This window comes from Vigna umbellata, chromosome 4 (assembly GCF_029865625.1).
Source record: "Vigna umbellata cultivar VRB3 chromosome 4, Vumbellata_1.0, whole genome shotgun sequence".
In the NCBI taxonomy this organism is placed as follows: domain Eukaryota; kingdom Viridiplantae; phylum Streptophyta; class Magnoliopsida; order Fabales; family Fabaceae; genus Vigna; species Vigna umbellata.
The window spans coordinates 51,306,795-51,327,955 of record NC_142168.1 but is presented as its reverse complement, the minus strand read 5'-3'; the positions used below and the strand labels follow the sequence as shown (position 1 = coordinate 51,327,955).

General features: G+C 34.1%; 1 pseudogene; it reads left to right on the top strand.

Annotated features, from left to right (window-relative positions):
- The first annotated feature begins 9,512 nt into the window (after positions 1-9,512).
- LOC148200544 (uncharacterized) lies at positions 9,513-11,909 on the top strand (annotated as a pseudogene).
- The last annotated feature ends 9,252 nt before the right edge of the window (positions 11,910-21,161 follow it).

Below are 21,161 nucleotides of genomic sequence, written 5' to 3'. Positions count from 1 at the left end.
AATAAAATAAAGTAATAAAATAAAAATGAAATGAAATAAGATAAATAAAAATGCAAATGAATAATTAAATAATAAAAAATGGGGGTACCAAAATAAAAATAAAATAATGTCGAACAGTCAGTCGAAAAGCTCGGATAACGAGCGCTGGTTAGGGAGAAAGCTGAGCGAACGGTCGAAAAGGCTTAAGGCTAACGAACGCTCGTTCGTTTGGATAACGAACGTTCGTTTGGGAGAAGGCTGAGCGAACGGTCGAAAAGGCTTAAGGCTAACGAACGCTCGTTCGTTTGGATAACGAGCATTCGTTTGGGAGAAGGCTGAGCGAACGGTCGAAAAAAGGCTGAAGTTTAACAAGCGCTCGTTCGTTTGTATAACGAGCGCTCTTTAGGGAGAAGGCTGAGCGAACGGTCGGAAAAGGCTTAAGTTTAACGAGCGCTCGTTCGTTAGAATAACGAGCGCTCTTTTGGGAGAAGGCTGAGCGAACGGTCGGAAGAGGCTTAAGTTTAACGAGCGCTCGTTCGTTTGGATAACGAGCGCTCGTTCGTTCAACTCTGGGCTTGGCCCACAGGGGTAGTTTCTAACCTAGAATTCTCCTAGGGGTTCCGCCTTCCCATTCTCATTCACTCATTCACGCCGTTCCTCTCAAATGAGACCAATGCTTCCTTATCTCTGATCAAAAGGGTTTAGAGACACTCACCTCTGTCACTCAACGGCCACGTCTTCTTCCGATTGACTACCGCGGACCAGGCTAGCCACCGCAACGAAGGTGGCCACCGTATCACTGCCTCTACGGACCAGCTACCATGTCATCGTCTATCTCGATCTATCCACCGCGCCACGCCACGCCATACCGCGCCACTGCTTCCTTGCTCTTGTATGCTCTCTCCGACACCAGCAACCCAGGGAGGGGTTCGTATCCGCCAGTTCAAACACACGGGCCGCCTCTTCTTCGTCGAGCTCTCCGCCTTTCATCGCCGAGACCATCGTCGGCCGTCGCTCCAGCTCATCCCCTCCTTCTTCGATTGTGCAATGGGTTTTGGATTTGGTTTGTTGAGATTGGCCGTGAGCGTGAGAGTTAGGAAGGAGAGAGGGAACGTGGTGAAACAGAGAATGAATGGAAGGGGAGGTTGGTGATGAGGGAACTCATGATGTTCAGAGGAAAAGCATTCATGATGGAATAAGCATAAGAAGCAGTTATGCAGTAAGCGTTCATGATGAGTCTGGATGTACAGATGAACCAGAGACTTACCTGCTGCTACGGCTGCTGCTATCGCTCTGTATCCGGTGACCTCCTCTAGCCTTTCGTTTTCTCTGCCAGTGCCAATGATGAATCTGGATGATGATTCCCAAATGATGGTCCCCGTGTGTGTCCTCCTTCCCCCTTTTTCTCTCCCTAATCCAACAAAATCCTCTCCCCCCAAAATCTTGGAAAATATTCTCTTGTAACCACCTGGTCCCCCTCCTTCCGACATGCTTCCCATACGCGCCCTTTTCCACGTTTTCTATTTTTTTATTTTTTTTTCAATTTTATTTTATTTTTTAATTATTTTCAGTTTTAATTTTATTTTTCAATTTTTTAATTATTTTGATTAATTAACTCTATTAAAACAAATTGAAGATAAGAAAAATAGAAATTGAATTAAAAGCAAAAATCTAAATACATAAAAATAGAATAAAACAAAAAGGTAAAATAAAATAAAAAAAACCAATAAAAACACACATTTTTTTCAACCCGGACAAAATTGAGTGTTGACAGTACCCAGTTGAAAGATACATGAAGATCTTAAAGGGATATGTCAAGAATCAGTGTAGACCAGAAGCTTCAATCATAGAGTGATATGTTGCAAAGGAGGCCATTGAATTTTGTTCAAGTTATATGCCATCTTGTGAACCAGTGGGTCTTCGCAAGAGCAGACATGAAGGAAAATGTGAAGGTAAAGGTGTTCGAGGTGTGAGAATTCAGAGTGTTAGCAGAAAAGAAGTTGACCAAGCTCATTTGTACATCTTAAACAACATTGTTGATGTGATTCCTTACATTTCTGACCACGTTAATGAAATAAAGGCAGCAAACCCAAGAATGAGTGAAAAATGGCATCTTAGTGAATATGTGAAAACCTTCTTACAATGGTTTAAGAAAAAGATTTATGCGACTGCAGATGTTTCTGAAAGTTTATTGAGGTTATCTCGTGGACCGAACGCAAATGTCATTACATATGGTGGGTACTATGTAAACAATATTTCTTTCAGACTAAGGTAGAAGATGACAAAAGTAGAGTTCAAAATAGTGGCATCACACTACAAGTTGAGGCTGTCCACTTTGCTAGTTCTAAAGACAAAAATCCAATCACAGCATCCATGAGTTATTTTGGAATAATACAAGAAATATGGGAAGTTGATTATGTCACTTTTAGAGTCCCAGTTTTCAAGTGTAAATGGGTTGATATAAATTTTGGTGTCATGACAGATGACTTTGGTTTCACATTGGTAGACTTGAACAAGATGAATTACACTGATGAACCATTTATCATGGCTAGTCAAGCAATACAAATATTTTACGTAAATGATCCAGTGAATAAAAAATGGTCAGTGGTTTTAGAAGGAAAAAACATGCATGGACATGATGATGACGATTCTCTTGATATACTTGAGACAACATCTGTTACATCTAGACCCATTAAAGACCCAGTTGATGACGTTGCCGATGTCATCCAAGCAATTCGTAGTGATCACAATGAAGGGATTTGGGAGAAAACAATATCTTAATAGGTTGTGATAGTTAATTATTGACTTCATATTTATGTTCATCAAAATTGATTTATTACTAACCTTGTATAATTTTTCTGGTATGTCGGCCTCAGACTCAGGATCGGGACAGACCAGACGTGGTCGAGGCGTCACACGATTGGCAGATGTGACAGCCAGACGCATTGATGGGCAGAGGAGACATGTTGACATTGACCCCAGATCAGGTTAGGCATCAAGGCCAAATGCTTATAGGTTTAGGAGTTATCTGGGTAAGTTAGCAAAAAGCCATGTCTCTATCCTTCATGCAACTTGGGATGACGTCCCAGAGATCGACAAGAACCTCTTATGGCAAGATATTCAGGTATGTTTACTTACAACACTGTTGATATACTTATTTCTTTCATCTTTTCAAATCAATAACATGTGTTTTATTTTAAACAGCAACATTATGATATTCCAAACACGATACAAATTAGAAGGAAAGTGTTATCGCATATAGCGATAAGATGGAGGGATTTCAAGACAAGGCTGACACGACTATATGTCTTTGGAGACAGACAAGATCAAAATCCATGTCAGCAGTATACCTTCACAGAGGAGGACTGGATACAGTTTCGTGCATCTAGAGAGTTTGAGGAATGGAAGCTCTGTTTCTTAACAACTTAAAACCTTTCATTGAGTTCTTATGATTTTACACTTATTTATGTACATGGTTTCACAGGGTAAAAGGTTAGCCGCCCAAGAAAGACAACGGCTAAACGATGCACCACACTTGTTATCACGAGGTGGTTATGCAAAACTGGAAAAAAAACTTAGAAAGTCTACAGCGGATGCCTTGGGACTTGAGTCGCCGGACCTAGCACCTGCACCTGCTAGGTACGAGCTGTGGAAGGCTGCTCGGACTAAATCTGATGGGAACATGACATCTTCCTCAGTAGCCTTGATCTCACAAAGAATTGTAAGTTCAAATTCTAAACATTGTTTGATTGTGTATATATCACAGCATGTCTTTTAAGTATCTTCGTTTTTGTATGTGCATGATGAGTTGGTTGAGCAGCAGACTCAGGGAACATTTGTTGGCCAAGGTAGGGACGACATTCTAACAATGGCCATCAGAAGACCCGAGCACCCAGGACGTGTACGTGGAGTTCCTGGGGCGATTTGTCTTCGTGACTACTTTGGCCCCACACAAAAAACCACTCAATCAATGAGTCAGGAGGCACTGAGGAAGATGGATCTTCAGTGGGAGGAAAGACTCAACCAAAGCATGAGATCAATGGAGCAACGATTCATGGAGCAGCTACAAGAACAAAAAGAAATACAAAGAGTGCTTGAACATGACGCAGGTGATGGACAAATTTATGAACACCAAAATATGATGTCACAAACTTGTTTTTCAATCGGCAAGTGTGACCGAATCGTTCAAGTAATAAACTTGGTAAGACCAAGTATCGTTCTTCCCAAAGGACTCACGGCCTAGTTTAGTTGTGTGGTTTCTTGATTAGCTAAGACTTAAAAACAAAATATTTGGATTTTATATGCAAAGACGAAAATTAAATATGTATGCATGAAGTTTTGATCAATGGCAAAAAGCAAAAGATAAACACTTCCAATGAAATATATGTATGAATATGTTGTTGGGGGTCAATTTCATCTTATCTACTCTCATATATTTTAGGAATTCAACATTCAAATCATCATTGTTAATGCCACTCTCTAAAGTACCTTTCAAGAAGGCTTCTTCCTAATCACGAGTTCATACAATTCCTAGCATTCCTAATGATTAGTTCATAAGTGCAGGAGCTTAACGACAACCAATATAATATTGGGAGAAATTCCCCGGATCTAGACTTCCCCGTACGTGCCCGTATCGACAAAACCAATAATCATGCATCGAATGAGTTAAACAATGCAAGCATTAAGCAAAGAGGAAAAACCCTAACTAATGATGAAAGAAAGCATAGATCTTAATTAAAAGATGTAAAAACAAGATTCCATATATGAGAGCTTCAAAAGATTACATTGATTCCCCAACAAACATACAGAGTTTAGTTCACCATATTCATGGTGAACCTAGATGAATAACAATGAAAGAATGAAAGAATAAACCCTAAAAAGGTGAAGAGGAAGCCTCAGCATCCAAGATCCTCCTTCAAAGGGGTGGAAGAGAGAGTGTTTGCTTCGTTTCCAGCCAAAGATACCTAACCCTAGGAAACCCTAAAGCTTATATATTATTCGTAAATTACAGAAAATTAGGTCCAAGCCCATTAAAGTGCCGCTCAGCGGTAAAATACCGCTCAGCGGTAAGTGCGTGTCACTGTTTCTTCCCCTCAGCGGACCATTTTGCCCCTCAGCGGTCCTCCCGTGAGCTCCTGAGTGCCGCTCAGCGGTAAACTGCCGCTGAGCGGTGACTTCGGCTTCTCCTTTTGCACTTTTTGATGTCTTTTCTGATTTCATATCTCTCCTTCTTCACTTCTTTCACCAAATTCACCTTAAAACCTGCACAAAAACACTGAAATCAAGCATAAACCTGTCCAGCTCTCTTATTTCTGAAAATATGAAGAAAAGCATGATTTCAAGCTAGTTTCTAAGTATAAAGGTTTCTTTTAGTATCAATTTTAAGTATGAAAATAATAGTTTTTCAACTGTTATCAGCAGGGCAACACGGGGCCCGGTGAAACTCCCACGCCACCTCGTGTCAGCACTAGAGGATCATGCTCTGTTGTTGAACCTACTCAGTAAAACGGTCAATATGAGTTGTTGGTTGATGGGGATCCCCCACGCATTGTGGCTGTCGGACAAGTGCTTGAGGGATGGGTCACTATTCATGGTGTTCCCATATTACCCCACCACGTGTGTGTAACGATTGACGAGATTCGGGATCCCCAGGCTCAGGTGTTTGTACCCACTCCAGAAATTAATTTTGTGGGAGAGGCCATAGGCTCATTTATAGCCTGGCCTCGAGCATTGATCATGTCACACATCGCTACTCCACAGGTATAATGTCTTTGTTATTAGTATTTATATGTTAAGTTTAAAAATATTTGTTGATAACTCTTTGATGAAATTCTTATCTTCAGTTCACACGTCCTCAGAAGCAGCCGATTCATGACAAAGTCATACATGAAGATGATGACATGGCTGAAGGAGAGGATGATCCTCTATCAAAGCTAATGACAAGATTACCCAGGTTGAAGAGAGCACCATTAGAACTATACTAGGATTTGAGAGTATTTGGTCTGCCCCCCCATGTGCCAGTATATATCACATTGTCTGATGCATTGGAGGTGATTGGGGGAGACAGGATGTTGAATATTTCCATCATTCAACTGTGGTGCATGTAAGATAGTTTATTTTGTCTTCCATATGTCTTTTTGTTTGATTCCTATAGTTTCTAACAACTTAACTTTGATCATTTAGGTACATGGACACAATCGTTGTAGACCAAGGTCGGTCTTCCATGTACGGATTTGTTGAACCTCAGACCATTCAACCTTCTAGTAACACAGTTCAAAACAGACAACATTATTTGCAAACATAGATGGATTAGTCAAAAAGAGACGTATACCTTGTGTCATATATTGATGGGTAGGTGTTGTTATATGTAAAAGTTCATTATTAAAGTTTCCTTAATTACTTAGTTAAATAACTATTTGTCCTTCGTGATAGGTCGCACTGGCAGTTGATGGTCATCATTCCCAAACAATGTAAAATTATATGGTTTTGTTCGTTGCACAGGAAGATGAAAAATAACTTGAGAACCATGCTTCAAGGGTAAGTGTTTCTTCAAAAATGACTTTGAATTTGATGTTCACCTTAAACTTTTATGATAAATATAGTTATGATAATTTTACTTTGTGTTTTTAATCTGTACATGAGTTATTGGTAAATCTCGAGGTCAACTAGTTCAAATTTTATATCCAAAGGTTGATTGTCATTTATAGTTATAATTCATTTTGTATGTTATTGAATGATCTAAATTATTGACGATTTAGTGCATCTTTTTAGTGTAACCAGCAGCAAGATTCATGGGAATGTGGCTTCTATGTCATGTGTTGGATTAAGACCATCATTCGAGTTGTCATTACAGATGACTGGAATGAGGTAATGATGCATACCTTGAAGACATTACAAATCAAATTCATCTTTAAACATATATGAAACCATAATGAATCTTTCTTCAATTTTGCAGCCTTCAAGAGTACATCTCCTATACCAGAGGAAACGATTAGACAAATAAGGCAGGAGTGGACAACTTTATTTGTTGTTGAACATTGATTAATTTTAGTTTTATAAGTTTATATATTGATAGTTTTGGTATTGGATTATTTTGTACATCAAGTAGAACTTTCTTTATATGAAACGCAAATATATTATACTATATATTGTTCTGGGACAATTTTCTGTTTTTCAGGTGTGGTTTTAATGCAAAAATAAATTGATTTAAAAAAAAATGCCCAGTAGACGTCGGTTAGTGCATAAACAAACGTCTATAGACGTCTGGCAGTGCACAAACCGACGTCCAAACCCGTAATCCCTAAACAACCCGTTCAGCCATATAGACGTCCGAGGTGGCTTCGCCGGATGTGTATGTAGATGTCGGGGTATGCCACAACGGACGTCTATATAGACGTCTGTTCTAACACAAATGGATGTCTATATAGACGTCCGTTTGTGTCAGAACAGACGTCTATATAGACGTCGGGCCTGACACAACAGACGTCTATATAGACGTCCGCCCTGACACAACAGACGTCTCACTAACATTGCCCACAAAGACGTCGGTTTCAGGTCGGACGTCAAAAAGCCAAAAGAACAGACGTCTAAAGCCCTTTCTGCACTAGTGATAACATAATACAAATCAGAAACAGGAAAAAGAAATTGGAGTAATTAGTAATCTCTCCCAAAAAACCCTAAAAATTCGTAATCCTAAACATCACTATAACATCAACATTAAAATTTAAAACCCTAAAAACAAAATAAAGATCCTAATTCTTAATCCTTACAAACCAAGACCAATTTCTTTTCATTTGTACAGTGACGACAACACAACACGATGCATTTGTGGCAATGCAAGAGAGGCATGGCAACGCAAGAGGCAGCGTCGACTATGGCAAAGCGAGAGGCAACAGTAGCAGCGGCAAAGGTCACGCGAGATGCGGCAAAGGCAACAGGAATGACGACAACGACAATGACGTGGAAGTGGAGACAAGATCTGCGCAACGACAACTATGACATGTGTGTCTTAAGACAAACAGGCAGATAGATTTGGCACAAAAATGAAGGTGTTGAGCATGAGCAAGTGTGGAGGAGGCATGGGAGGGGAGAAACTGGAGAAAGAGAAAGAGAAAGTGGAGGAAGAAGTGTTATGTGCTTTTTGATGAAAAATTAGGTTAAGCATGAATTTAGGTTTAACTCATAAAATTAAAGTCTTGTTTTATTTGAAAAAACTTAAAAAATTAATTTAAGTCTAGTAAAAAACTTAATAGATAGAAAAGTTAAGTTTATTTGTATTTTAATAGATTTAAAATCAAAATTTAATTTCGTTAACAAATTAAAATATAGATTTTTATTTATAAAAGTGTCACCGCATATTTATTAAGTATGTTATTATGAAAACAAAATAATTAGGAGACTTAAAAAGTCTATTTTATACTAGTGGTATAAAACTACTTCAATGTTTTTATTTACTTTTGCTAAATGATTTTAATGTCTTATTCACCATGAAGAATTTAAAGTTCAATTCAACTCCCTTAAAGAATCGATTATTGTAAGAGATACATAGCAAAAGGATAATCACTAGTGCAAAATACACTTTTTATAGCTACTTTTTTTACTTGTTTAAATTCACCAGCTATAAAAAATGATGCGATGACATTATCGTAAATAAGGTAAGTTCTTTTACACCGGTTGTACTTATATTAGGTATAAAAAAGCAAAAAAAATGTTTTGAAACCGCTTCAACTTATAACCGGTACGAAAATAATTTAAAGAAATTTTTCTATACCTAATAAAAGCTAAAACCGGTACAGGAATAACTTTAAAAAAAATTATATACCTGATAAATGATAAAATCGATATAGAATTTTGGAAAAAAAAATTACGGTTCGACGATTAGACAGAAAACCAAATTCTTTCCTCTTCCCACTCTGCCTCCTCCGCCGTGAATCACATTCCTTCCGCTCCAACCGCCACCAATTCCCATTCTCATTCTCTGATAGTCACCAAGTCACCAATGAAGCGCTCAATGTTATGATTTCTAGGGCTCCGGCTTCTGGAAAAGTACGGTTTGATCGTCCCCCATTCTAGTCACTTCGTTTTCTTCTTCTCCCTCAACGAAGAACCTTCTTCTCTTTTGGCTTCTCATAATTTGTTGACGAAGCATTGGTGTTTGTTGACGAAGTGTTTGTGTTTGGCCTTCTCTTTCGGTTTTCTCGTTCAGCCTTCTCGTTGGTGTGGTTCGGTGCATTGAGGTCACGAAGTTCATTGTTGTGGTTGCTTAAGGTGACGCGTTCAACAGTCCCTTCATTTGGTAAGTAATCCTTCTCTTCCTTCATTCCTTAGTAATCCCTAAAATCGTAAACCACAGGAACCCTAATCTGCGTTTTGGTTTTAATTGGGACATTTGTGGTTTGGCAAGCTGTGTTTCATTCTTTCCGAAGTTCGATTAAGGCATTGTGTTGTGGTTTAAGAAGGTTGGAAGTTGTATTAAGAAAAATGTCCACCCTCATATATTGTCTCGTGGGGGTTATGAGAAATTGGAGCAGAAGATGATGAAAGAGGCATCTGCCTCTAATCCTATTGGGGCCTCCGATACAAGTGCCATAACTCATCTTCCACGCCATGTTACATGGAAGAGAGCTCATCAAAGACCATCTGGGGAGTACACATCTGAGGAAACCGCGAGCATAGCTAAGCGCATTGTAAGTCCATATAATAACAATATATGATCTCCCATATGTGATTAACTTAACTTTAAATATTTGGTTGTAGGATGAGTTGGTCGAGCAAGGCACACAAGGTACATTCACTCCCGAGGGCCGTGAGGACATATTGGTAGTTGCCATTGGTCGTCCAGAGCATTCTGGACGTGTTCGAGGTGTTGGTAAATTTATTGGCATCCGTCAATTCTTCGGTCCTCCAACAAGTCATCATAGTAAAGCCCATGTCAGTGAGGAGGTCCTCAAGGGTATAAGAGAAGAAATTAGACGAGAGATGAGGGAGGAGATCAACGAGATGAAGAAAGAGTACGGTGATATGAGAGCACAGTTGAAGAAGGAGTACTCTGATATGCGGGCACAATTGTTAGCAGATGTGCGAGCAGAATTCGCCTCCTCCTCAAGCCAACCTAGGAATTTCCCTCAACCTTCTCATCTTTGTATAAGCACAAAGGAGAGTTGTGATGTTTCTCCTTAAAACGCTTCTCCCACTATTGATGCAGACTACGAGTTGTTTAGTGATGATGCCCTACAGTGCTTGGTGGCCTTAGGTAATTTATCTTATTATATTGTCTAGATGTACTTGTTTGTTGAATCATATTCTTTGATATATTTTACAAATATTATTTGGATAACTTAGGTAAAATGTATACATTGGGGTCAACCATGCACCATGAAACCATTACAACTGATATGATGGGAGTGGTGGTTGTAGACGTACGAGATGCTACAGCTCGAGTCCCTGTGCCCACTGAGATGTTCAGACAGTGGGACAGGCCCCTGGAAATTTTATCCTTTGGCCCCTTAGATTGTCAAGAGCAATTGTAAAGAAGGTAATTGTTTTAATTAGGCACTTTGTTGTTTTTATTAGTAATATTAATATTTTGTAAGTTTTTAAATATGTATACCAGGTTGAAGCACAAGGGCAGGAAGATATGAATGAATCACTGCAACAACAGTCGCAGCCGTCACAACAAATAATTCTAGAACAACTTGGTGTGTTAGCAGTGAAGATCTCCCTTTCTCCTATAGAGTTACAAATGCCTCCTGAAGTCACAAACAGGACATCTTCGCTCTCTTTCTTCATATGTCAGAAGGATATTTTTGAAATTCTCTCTGGCACTGATGTGTTATGTATATCAATACTACAACTTTGGTTGTTGTAAGTAAATTTCTACATTTATGAAGTTTAAATATATTCAATATTTTATTCTAACATTATTCATTTTCAATGTTTAAGGTATTTACATCGGTTGACCATTGAAAAGAAGAATGATCACATTTATGGTTTTATTGACCCTGTTGCCATTCAAGGAGTTGGGAATAAAGGTGAAGAGGTCCAAAACTACCTCTTAGAGGCTTTTGTAAACGGAAAAAAGCAAGTGTACTTAGCACCTTATTTGCAACAGTAAGTATATAATTTTTATTAATAAAATTTTATTTACGTAAATGTTACTTAACACTATTATTGTTTGAATCTACAGGGGTCACTGGCAATTGTTACTAATTCTTCCTCAACAATTTCTTGTAGTTCTCTTATGTTCATTGCACAAAAAACCTCACACTTTGACAATTAAAAATACACTAATATTGTAAGTTTTTAATAATTTATTTGTAGTGTAGACATATCTGACTTTACTAAGTTCCTTAAGACTCATTTCAATGTACATTTAACTTTATAGAGTGGTTGAGGCATATTCAAGGTTGCAGGGAACACATATCGTCTCTAGAAAGAAGTTGCAGTTCATTGCACCAACTGTAAGTAGTTAATCTTTCAAACTATAAATACAATTATAAATTTTATGATACTTTATAAATTTAACTTGTAGTGCTCACGTCAACCGGGAAGCTTTGAGTGCGGATATTATGTCATGAGACACATGCAGAAAATTATATCCGCAAATGTCGTTGACTCATGGAAATTGGTAACGTGAACATTTTATAACTAAGATTTTAAGCCATTAATATTATAACTTTACTCAAACTATTCATTGTGTAGATATTTGATGACACGTCTCCAATGGAACAACATGTCATAAAGGATGTTCGGGAGCAATGGGCTGCATTTCTTTTAACCATTTGTAAATGATTGGATGCTTCAATATTACATTTTGAGTTTAGGAACTATTATATGTGTAATATGTTAAGTAACTATGTTAGGTAAATATAGCTAGGAACTTTGTTAGGTAAATATTACATTTTGATATGTTAATGAAAACAATATTGATTATTTTACTTGTTATTGATTATTTAAACTGTATTATGGGATTGAATCTTATGCAGGTCTGAATATGGATAGTAGTTCATACAAATAAAATATTTTTAAAAAAAACGTCACTTTTTACACTGGTCAAAGCCACATCAGGTATAAAAGTCTTGTTTTTTTACACCTATTATAGCACTAGTAGGTATAAAAAGAAAAATTTTTTTTCGGTGTAAATATAAAACTTTTATACCTATTATGAATAAGACAGGTATGGAAAGTAAAACATTCTACACCGATTCAAGAATAGGTATAAAAGATCCTAAACTTTCTATACCCCTTGCTTCTATACCTACCTAAAAATAGGTATAAAAAGTCTTTTTTAATAGGTATAAAAAACCAGGAAGATAAGTTTTTAAATTTTGTAATTGTACAGAAACATTTGTAAAAAAATCTACACTTAATTAGCCATCCTCTTTCCGAATATAGTTCTTCCATAAAAAATAAAAAAAGAATTATCTAAAATGACCAAATTTTTTATAATGAAAGAAACAAAACAATTCTATAAAATAGAATGAGAAACTAAAAGTACAATTTAATTATTGCTTTTTCGATAAATACATATTACTTTTATTTATTAGTGATTTCTTTCAAAATCTATTGAAATTCAGTTTAGAAATAAAGTTGTACAAAACTAAATTGAAAAATATAAAATAGTAGTAAATTTCTAACAAATATTCTCGTAAAAATATGAAATTTATTATATATATATATATATATATATATATATATATATATATATATATGTAGGTATATTAGAGTTCTGTATTACTCCATTTTTAGTACTTGATTTGTTCTCCATATACTCATTCTTTAACTGATATTCTTTATTACAAAACATATTCAAATTTTTATACTACTTGTTGGCCATAGTAACTAGTAATACATGTACCCAACGAAAACGCAGCTAAATATACATGATGATCATAATAATGATGAGCATGTGAAGAAAAAAAAAAGTAGGATGCAGATATTTGAAAAAAGTTTTGTCAACAAAACGAAGAAGATAAGAGACAAATTCATAAAGAAAAGGTCATGTCATATGCATACAGACAAAACAAATTATGATGGAAGCAGGTAATAAATACCCTTTTTGATAAATATGCAAACCTCTATTTGCTTGTGTTTGGCTAATTTTGTAGGTGAAAGATAGAAATTATGAAAGTGTCAAACACAAATATTTATGTTGCAAAAGCTATTCTTTCTTGCTACCTATACTAACTAGTAAAGGAAATATCATCATGACCTGGTTTCCACATTTTTGTAAATACTTTTATTTTCAACAACTTTTCTTCGTCTATATTTATCCTTCAGTTTTATCACTTCCACGTAGGAATCATAAATATTTTCCTTAATTGTATTTTTTTGTCACATAAACAATTCTTGATGTAGAACTCTTTATATTATATATCAACTTATTAAAAGGATTTTAGTATAACATAATATTATTACTATGAAAGTTGACAAACATGTTTTTTTATTCAAAATATACAAAGCAATACTATGTATTTTGACATCTTCCAAAAAAGATTTATCATTTATCATTATATAAACAATTATTAAAAAATAAAATATAAACAATCATGAGCCAAACCAAACCCATGAACATAGAATACATTATAAGTTTTCAACTAAAATTAAAATCACTTATACATTGGAAATTAATATCTATTATCAATAAAAAAAATAAAAGTAAACTAATACTAAAGGGTAAAACATAATACAATTTAAAACCTTCTCTATTTACTAAATTTATATTAACCAATTTAGTAGCAAAATAATTTTGTTCTCTAAAAATAGTGATGTGAAAATGGGTTGTAACCCGCGAGCCAATCCGACTTACCACGGATTTAAGTCGGATTGAGTTTGAAAAAAAATGTAATTTTTTTATGCGGCTAGTTTTCAATCTGGCTCACTTAGAACCCCGCTGACTGGGTTGGACCCATGGTGAGCCGAATTGACTCACCAACCCACCTAATTTAATTTAATTATTTATTATTTTGTGTTGCAATATTATTAGTTAAACTTTTTTTTAATTATATTGTAGATGGTTATAAAGAAGAAGATGTTTCAAGAGAGAAAAATATTATAGATTTATCTATTCAAGACTCTAATATTATAAATGGAAAAGTGATACAAAAATTATCAATATTAAAAACTTATTTGTTCGCCTTTTGTACATATTTTTCGATTACGCTTGAATTGTGTGATACTTTTTTTTCAATTGTTTTTGGAGTTTAACATCATTTTAGTGTGATATTTATTTAGATTTGAAATAAAAAAAATATAATTTTTTTATTTGAAAAAAAAAACTTATAATTAAATGAGTAAGTGAGCCAACCCATTTAACCCACCCACCCGTGGAGGGTCAGGCTGGGTTTAAATTTTTTCAGCTCACTAATAAGTAAGTCGGGTTGGGTTATCTCATTAAGTGACCAACTCCTAGTGAGTTGGGCCGGGTCAAGCCAGATTATCCGTTTTGACAGCTCTATCTAAAGGGTGTTGCTCCCTCCACCACCACACACCACTCCCTCCACCTCCCCATTCCTATTATGCCCTTATATTTAATTTCTGTTTTTATCTTTTTATCCAACAATCAACCACTTTGTTAACAAACGGATATCATATGGATATTGACATCCGTTTAAGACGCTAACTTTGGATATTGAAATCCGTTTAAAACGCTAACTGACATCCGTTTTAAGACGCTAACGTATATTCACATCCGGCTCAACATAGAAGTGATATAGAATGAATGACTAAGCATTCAGAAACATACGACCAAGTGCAATGTAAAGGTTGGGTTAAATCAAAATGCACATGCAATCCTTTAGTAGTTTATGCCTGGCAAGAAAACAACTCTATTTTTGAAAGAGAACGGTGAGGGAAACCAAAAGTCATCCAACTCAAAAAGCTAAAACATTAAGAATACAAATTTTCATAACATTAAAATTTAATACATGCACACGTTATATGCTTTCAATCTAATAAATATTTTCATTTTCATTAAATATTAAATATTCTCTTCAATTAAAGCACCAAATCACTTGAAAGAGAAGCAGAACCGAGAATTCCGAGACAAAAGTGAAGCAAAATATTGACATGCATGAATTGAGAAGCAGTATTGGGACACAGATCAAACTTCAGGTCCAGAAATGGATGACAGAACCGCAAATCCAGAGCACAGACCCTCATTCTCAACACAGATCACAACCTACCCTACCCATCCCAGATTCTCGAGAAAGAAATTCACAACCCATAATCAGAAACCACAAAAATAAAAAACTATTCAACAAAAAGAGACGACCGAGAAACTCCGATAGGCGTAACAATGCCCAAAACCACCGCACCAACACTGCACCACCACCGCACCATGAATACACAAGCAAGGGACCAAAATAGAGATAAAAGAAAGAATGAAGTGGAAATATGGAGAATGGGTTGAAAAGAAACAAATCTGGAGAAAAAGTCAGAGTTGGGGGTGGGGGGTGGGGCTGCTCTGCTGTGTGTGAAAATGAGATTTAAGGTTTTCATAAAAAAAAGTAAAAAAAGTAAAAAGGATAGTTTTGTAATTAAAATTTTGTTGGGGAGGTGTAGGAAGCTGTTGGGGGTGGTGGAGGGAGTAGCTCTCCTATCTAAAAATATGTGTGAAACTCTAAACTTTATATCTCTATATAGAGTTGAACATTTCCTTCAACTTCCTCTCTCTCTAAGAATCTAAGTAGTGTCGTCAAAATGGGTTGAAACCCGTGAGCCAATCCGGCTCACCACGGGTTTGAGCTAGGTTGGGTTGGAAAAAAATGTGAAAATTTTTGTGAGCCAATTTTGACCTGGCTCGCTAAGAACCCGGCTCACCCGGGTTAAACCCGTGGTGAGCCAGGTTGGCTCACCAACCCACCTATTTTTTTTATTGAAATCAAATTAATTAAATTAATTATTCAAAACGCACAACCTTTACTTTGCAATAGAGTTTTTCGTGTTGCGTTGTGCTGTTGTCTATCCAAAAGTTCCCCTTTGCTATATATTTTTGTTAACGGCTATATGTAGTTTCTTGGTCAAACGGTTGTGTATGTCTCATTAAACTAAATTGACAAAATTTTATGTTTGATAGCTTACAATATATAACAAGAGTTCTTTTGTTTCATTTTCTTTTATATCAATTAGAGTTGTCAAAACGGGCTCATTTATTACCGAGTCAGAAAAATTCGAACCCGGCTCGACCCACCACGGGTTGGTGGGTAAACGGGTTGGCTCACTTGCTCACTTAATTACAATTTTTTTTAAATAAAAAAAATTACAAACTTTCTATAATACAAATCTAAACAAATTTCAATCCCAAATTTCACTCCCAACATGGGTGTTTAATTAATTTTGAAAATAAGGAACTTAAATAATTTTTTCAAGCAAAAACAAAATAAAAAATAGTTTTTATAAAATTAAAATTTAATAAAATAAAATTAGGTAGGTGGGTTGGTAGGCCAACCCGACCCACCACGGGTTCAACCCGCATGAGCCGGGTTTAAACGAGCCGGGTTGAAATCTGACCCGCATAAAAAAAATACAATTTTTTCTAACCCAACCCGGCTCAAACTCGTGGTGGGTCGGGTTGGCTCGCGGGTTGTGACACATTTTGACGCCTCTAATATCAATTGGTTCAATTATTATTGTTTCAATTTGATTGATCAAAGTAACATGTTATAAGAATCTTAGAAGAAGAGGGTGAAAAAAAGTTAAGTGAGCCAATAAACCAACCCGTTTAACCCATCAACCTGTGGTGGGTCGGGTCGGGTTCAAACTTTTTTTACTCGCTAATAAATGAGTCGGGTTGGGTTAGCTCACTAAGTGGCTAACCCGTGGTGAGTCGGGTTAGATCGGGTCAGACTACCCGTTTTTGACAGCGAGAAGAAAAATATTTCTATACCAAAATTGAATCACATTCCAACATGAGAACCTCTCCTTCAAAATATAACTCCATAAATTTTGCAGGCAAAAAAAAAACAAAAACTACTAATATCAAAATAAGTTGACAAACATGTTATAGATAAGAGTTTGTGACTAGAATATAAAATTTACAACAATTCAAACATATATTATTTAATTTATGTTCTTATTTAAGATATTATCTCTTTCACACACACACACACACTATATATATATATATATATATATATATATATATATATATATATATATATATATATATATATATATATATATAATTTCATTTCATTAAATTAATTTGTCAAACCAAATTACAGTTGTCTCGGATTAAATTGATTATTAGAGGTTTTATATTTCGAAAGACATTTTCTTTTGAAAAAGAATATAGTAAAAATATATTTTTTCAAATGTTTTTATAAAGTTTGTAAGAAAATAAGAATTTTCTTTTTTTAAAAAAAAAATAATTTTAGGTACGACGCACTAAAATAAATAAAAAAAATAGAGAAAACGAAACAAAACCATGTTTAACAAATACAATTATATTGAAACATTTTTTTATATTTAGAATTGTGTGGAGTTTTTTCTTCTTCTTTTTTGTCATACATTTGTAGGGTTTGATTTCTCTGTCTTTTGTTTTTGATAAAATTTTACATTTGATCACAAATGATCAGTGTGTTTTGAGATGTTAAGATAACCTATACGGCAAAACATACAGTGATTGTTTTTGGATGGATTTATAGAAGAAAAAAAACACTTTGAATAATTATTTTTTTTACATAAAATATAAATTTCAAAACCAACGATGAAGTAGAGACATATGGTGGGAATTAATGATGATTTTGTGGATTTTACCAGGAACGATGATGAATAGGAGTTGTACAAGGAAAGATTTGAAATCTCATAGATGAATGTGTTGTCCTGTGTTTCATTCGTGGGTTCCGGGTCCTTAGTTGAAAGGTCACAATATTAGCACGTTGTCTCCTTCAAACCCTACCAAATCACAGTTTTAATGGAAAACGTGGCTTCTGTGCTGAGTTCATGCAATCTCTCTGGGGATTGCTAATCATGCTTACCATCAAACTTAAACCTTCCAACTCTCCTCTTTTCGTGTTCAAGTTCCGTTTAGGGTTCGATTTCAACTTTGTCAGTAATTAGGTCAAAAGAAAAATAAAATGTTATGATGGAAGTGGAAGTCGTGTGGATTTGGTTACTCTTGCATTGTCACTTTATTATTGGAAATGTTTTGTAGTCAAAAAGTTTGTCTTTCGGGAACTAAAATAATTCAATCATAAAACTGGTAAAAGCTTTCAGTGGATTTAATTTTCATATTTTAGTGGAATCTCTCTATTTATTAATTAATTAATTTATTTATTTATTTATTTATTTATTTATTTATAGGAATTAAACATGAATACTAAAAGTCACATGGCATAATTAACTTAACTAAATATATTAGTGGGATATGTAGCATGCCTCGTTTGTTATTTTATCATTATTTAAGCATAATTTGACTGTTGAAATATTAAATGTTAGAAAATGTTTCCTTCCTAATATTTTTAGTCTCTTAAGAAAAACTGTTTATTTTAATTTTTTTTATAATGAATAGAAGTTATATATGCTAGTTCTTCCTGAAGACAATATTTTTAATAATTAAAAGAAAATATAATATTTATATTCTTAACTGTGAAGAACTTTTTTATTATATATGGATAAATAACTATGTAATGGATGTTTTAGCAAAAGAGTGATTGTGATTCCAAACAATACTCAATATCCTTTAGTCAGAAATTATTGAATTTCAAGCAATAAATTGTTGTTTAACTAAAAATGATTGGGTTGTAAAGAGTACTTGGTTGTTTAGCATGTAGTGGTTGAGATATAAAAAAAACACATCTTGATATCTAACGTTAAAGAAACAATGTTATGTGAAAAATATCTCCATCAAATTAAGACTTTATTTGACTGTTTATCAAATGGTGATCTTTCAAAAATATTGCAAAACCTTTTAATACACAACTCAACTCTCCTTTGTGCATAGATGTCAAAAAATTAATACATTACAATAGAAAAAATTATTTTAACGGAGGTTTTTCTACATTACTCAAAGTTAAAACCCCTTCTAAGTAATTTATTCAGAGTTACAGTATCCTCCGCTAAATCACTTCTTGGGAATGTGTTCGTCGGAGTTTTTTGGAATCCCAGAAATGGTAATCAATTACCAAGGTTTTTTATCCTCTAGTATATAATAATGAGGGTTTTAAACTCATATTAAGTTAACCTTTCATAAATAACCCCGTTAAATATAATTTTTTTTATCGATATATGTACTATCTATACGTAAAGTTTGCAATGAATATTAAATTAATAATCGAAGATAATATTTTAATTACTTGTTTGTTGACGAGAAGGATATAAGTATTATGGTATATAACCCATCAATTACTGAATTTTATTTGAGTATTTTTTTTAAAAAAATCAAGTGATCGTTATCGGTGATAGAAATATGAAATATCGAAGAATTGTTTAGAATTTGATTTTATATATTTATATTTATTTATTTAGACCTAGAAATTAAAATTATTTTTAATAATATTAATTTTTAAAACTTATAATTCAGTGCAATTTATTTTTTATTATTTGTGATAATATTTTATTGTGGAATTTTATTTAAATTGTGTTTTAAAATTAATCTTTTTCTATTTAAGTTCATATTTTAAACTTTTAAATAATTTAATTTAAAATTAAAAATATATATATCCACGAGAATTTTTTCATATATACTTACGAGTACAAAAAAGGGCAACGAAGCATATCTTTTAGACAGGTAGCTAGTAAGTAGGCACATTGTAATTGGCTAAGGCAAGAGACTAAAGATACTAAATTTGTGTATTTATAATAAAGAGATTTGTACTCAAATAGCCAAGAGTGACTTTACATGCTCGTTGTAAGTCATAAGTGACAACAATAAGAAGATTTTGTTGTTGCTCCTTGTATTACACATAACATTATTTGTTAGTCATCTCTTTCAATAAGCTTATAACCTTAACGTGTTTTATCAAATCATCATGATCTTGAAAATTTTTTAGAAGCTATTTGTGAACAATTTTCCAAAAGTGTTTTAATAGCTCTATTCAAACTCTATTTTATAGAGAAAACATGTATTTCATCTTATTCAAGAAATCTACAAATAAAGGGTTTATCAATGTATTGTGCATGTATTTTTTCCAAATATGATTAAAGTGCTAATTCTATATAATATGTCTAACAAAACAATATAGAATGTTCTCTCTTTGTAAAACTTTCGCTCTATAAAGTCTCTTCTCTATAGAGTGTTTATAGTTGTATTCTTTTTTTGAGAATTATGTTTGTAATCTTTTAAACAACTCTTTTCTTACAGGATAATAAAATATTTTTGAAAGCCATAGATGGCCTAGTGTTAGAGAATACTTGTTTTTTTGTCTCATTGGAGATAAAGTGGATAGTCAATAGTGCCTTTGTGTATTTGTTTTTGCAAAAAAATGATAGTGAAAATATTTGTAAACAATTTCTTATTAATAGAATCATTTACTAGTTGTAAAAGAAATTTTAATATAATCTAGTGTGGGGTGATCTAATATAAAAAGACTAACTAAGTATTTCACTCATCCATTATTGAGAATATTTATTTAATATATATTTTATTTAAATATTTGATAGTTTGTTATATGTTTTATCTATAAATAGAGTATATTAATAAAATAAAATAATAAGCTAATATGTTTAACATATATGTTATATTTTTATAATAACTAAAAATCTTAACAATGATATCACAATTCAATATGCTTGGGGCACCCAGAATGAAAGGAAATTTCTCATATATTTTTATTTCACTCTTTATGGTAAAACTAACGATTTATGGGTGATAAGAGAGCAAACTTATCTAAAGGGACTAGATTTATGGGAAACCATGGAAGGGACTAGATTTATGGGAAACCATGGAGGAGATGACATTCTTGATCTGTTTTCTGAAAATCCCACCATGGCCCTAATCAATCTGAAAATCCCACCATGGCCCAAATCAACATGCATAAAGAAAAAAAAACAAGGAAGACAAAGGCAAAGTCATGTTTATTTCTGTTAGATATATTATCTTTATATTTTCTTTATTTTTTATCTTTAGTTACACTAGTACAAAAAGAGCGTATAACGTCACGCGTTCAACGTCCAACACTTGAATATTCAACGTTAAAAATGATCAGTGTCATTTTTGTAAATAAATACAATTATTAGACGTC